The following is a 3,797-nucleotide window of genomic DNA, read 5'->3' on the forward strand; positions in this document are numbered from 1 at the left end:
ACATGGTTCACAAAATCCCCAACTCTCCATCTCCATAGCATATTTTCTGATTTTGTTAACCTTCAACTCTGTTTCATCTACTTTGATCTTGTAATCATGGATTACTAGACCATAAAGGCGCGCGTTGCGGCGCCCGTTCATTTTCTAAAATAAACGTAATAGAAATTTCTTATAAGTAATTGAATAATTGATTTTGGGAAACCACATGTTTGCTTCACTACCTAACATCGGGTTTTCAGTAGTATAATACACAAAATCTTGAGACAACATAGGGAAGTGAATAGATCTTGTTTTAATTAGAAGTCTAAACAAGCATAAATGATGTTAGTCCTAATCGGAGGATAAACAAGCAAAACAAATAGCACCCTGTGAATGAACTTTTCCTGAGTACATCAAGCATAAACGATGTTAGTCCTAATCAGAGGAACAAATCTACCATAGGCATGGTTATGACAGAAATGAAATCCTCAACTCGACAGATCACCGGATCATCAGCATTTGATCAACACAAAAATCATGCCACCCAGGATGGTCTGACTCAGGCATAAATCACACTCGGACAATTTTTTCATGCTAATAGATGATAACGGAACAAAATCGCAAGTTCACAACCAAACATGATAGCTATGCATATTTCATAATTTCAGTAGTGATTCTTGGCCTTCCTCATCACAAGGGTATTTCCTCCCGTGATTTAAATGTTTTGTCAATATAAAAATGAAACAAAAATTCTATCAAAGAACATTCAGAACAAGAAAGAACAGTCCAAGGGGAGGCAGACGAGGTGAAGAGATGCGACAAAGTAGACAATGCCGCCATCGCCACTCGAGCCCATCCAAGCAGCTTCTCGTCCATTAATTTACAAACAGTATATGCACCAGTAGCCGGATTAGAATCAAGATAGAGATAGGCTTCTATCCAGGCCAAAGAAAAAACGAAATAATATCAGGAAATCTGCAAGAAGGAGCTAGCAAGAATGGTAGTTGCAGAAAGCAAGGGGAAATACAATACTCTCCGATACTCTCATCCATATATAAGGGAGCAAAGGCAAAATAAAAAAGGTAAACAATGAGTAACGCGCCTGCACTCCGAGCAGCAGTAATGGAAGGAGACGTCCGAGCTACCTCCCATTATTCCTCCGTTGCAGGGATGCACAACGTTAGGACAAATTGGTCGCTCGAAAGAGATTTTTTTGGGGTATAATTGAAATAGAGAGAGATAGAAAGGATGGTACGGGCCTTGTTTACCAACCTTTTGGTCCTATCTATGAGTTAACTGTCAGTCGGCCCGATTAAGGAGAGGTTGGCTAGGTCGGCCCTTAGAGTAGCGGCCCCTTGATGCGGTAACGGACGCAGAAACTCAAGTCGTGGGACCTGTAAGATCAAGAGCATTAAATAGCACGATCCGATGGCTGGCAAGATGAAATCGCTGTGGTGAGCCGTAGCTAGCTCCGTTATACTGTTTCTCAATGGCATCTGACTGAAGCTCTAGCTACATATTTGCCTCCTCAATTTATTCACCTCCTCTAATGCCCTCTTCAGATCATTATCAACATTCATGAGTTGGAATGAAATATACTATGAACTCAACGATATCCCAATGTATGAAAAAACATGGCCAGCCACATTTATGATAGGGGTTGATGAAAGTAAAAGATGTGTTTTTCTAAATTATGTAACAAAGAGATTGGGAATAGCAAGAGAACTAGATTTTTTGAAGACTTATGGGTTGGTGACATTCCTTTGTGTGATAAATATGCTAGGTTGTACAATATAACTTTTAGTCCTAACATCAATCATGCTCGATGTTACATGTGGGAAAGCTAGAGTATCATTAAGTTCTGCAGGTTTTGTGTGAGAAACTGTTGGCTTTCGGTATAAGTCATAACAACAGTGCTCTTGTGCAATGTTAAGTGATGAAGAGTACACATGTAGATGGTTTTTGACCTAATATGGATATTTTACTGCATAATCTATGTGTATTCACTACAAGAAATATGTCAACTTGTGACCACCACTATTGGTCACTGAATGGTCACAAATTTCCATTTGCGACCTTTTTGTGACCAAAAATATAAGGTCAAAAGCTGGCCATCATAAACTAACTATAGCGACCTTTCTTCTGGAATGGTGGAAGACGTTTACGACCAAAATAAGCCTATTGTTCTGTTTTGGTCACTAGCAACCTCCCCAGGCCACGTAGGCATCCAGCGTGGCAAGCTGATGTGGCACAAGATTCAGCCCGGTCCAATTCGGTTTTCTACATGGGCCTAGCCCATTAATTCAGCCTTTCTATATATTTTTTTCCTGTCAATTTTTGGTCAGACTTCATGGGCCAAGCCCAACAATTCAGTCTTTTATTTATTTCTTGGTCGTGGCCTTTTAACATTTGTTTGGGCCTAGGCCATTATATTTTGTTGCTGGTCCCACCAATCATATGGATACCACTTGTCATAATCTCACACATTAGACCCACGTGACAGAAAATTCAAAAGTGATTTCATAAGTGGGCTGCATGAATCAGGTTCCATTTCACACGCTTTGAAACCACATAATGAATATTTCAAACATAACATAACAAATGTAGTTCGTCAAAGAAGGATAAATAAGTCAACTACAATCTGTACATAGTCTATTACAATATTATTCAAATCTTTCCAGTCTATTACACATAAGACAGAACATATAACTCTTTGCTACACGGCTTAGAACTTCAAATATACTTCCTAGTTCACTTTGCTGGAGCTCTTGTAAATGAGAGGAAACACCATTTTCGGGTATGTTTGTAGAGGCTGAACCAAGGCATCTAACAATAAACCAAAAGAGTTAGAAAAAAATAAAAATAAATATACAAAGCAGATAGGGACTAAATCCTGAAGTATATGTACATGTAACAACCACAACGAATAGCTAGTTAAGAGCAAAATAGAATAATCTTACAACAGAATATAACCACACGTCACCTCTATCTATTCTGTGTGTATAAGTAAAGAAAATTATGTACCAAAAATTATATTATGGGACGGAGGGAGTAGTACATATGATTACTTTCAGGTTATAATTTTTCTTCACCTACAGTCTACTCCTATATTCAGGGAACCTTAGTCAGGTATCACTAGTGAGCATAGAACAAAATAAAACAAAATGAAGGTGTTGGCTATATAAGTGAAGACTATTCACGGCTTTTTAGAACGTACAATAAACCAACAAGGACTTACAAGTTGCAAATAATCAAAACTTAGTAGCCACTAAACCTTGCAAAACACATATTGTGGCATAGTTCATCGAAAAGAAAGATGATCGCAATAACAATTAACAAGATTGTGGTGGCCAGAAGACCACCACCACAGATGCATCTTAACAAGATTATGATCGCAATAACATTAACAATTAACAAGATTGTGATGTACGCTATCAGGGAAGAGGGGGAGGGAGATGGAGGAGCTACCTGCCGCGATCGCAATGGAATCAGAGGAGCAGACCCCTCCTGCCCCTCCCCCAAGAGCAGGACAGGGCTGCCGGCTGGGCACGCCCCTACTCCTCCGCCTCCTTGATTAGGAGACCCCCTTCCCCTACTGCTGCTTGGCGCGCCGCATCACTAATCACCTCCTCATGCAAGAAGTACACAATAAATAGACAAACGGTCAGTGAGGTACATTTTCACAGCAACAGAAGCTTAAAATTAACAGAAATACACACATCAAATGAAGTCACTAAGATACTTAAGTGCAACACATGAACCAAAAGAGGAATAACATCATCACCAAGAGTTTCTGATGATAAGCACAGCTCCCTACA

Source organism: Triticum aestivum, chromosome 1A (assembly GCF_018294505.1).
Source record: "Triticum aestivum cultivar Chinese Spring chromosome 1A, IWGSC CS RefSeq v2.1, whole genome shotgun sequence".
Classification (NCBI taxonomy): domain Eukaryota; kingdom Viridiplantae; phylum Streptophyta; class Magnoliopsida; order Poales; family Poaceae; genus Triticum; species Triticum aestivum.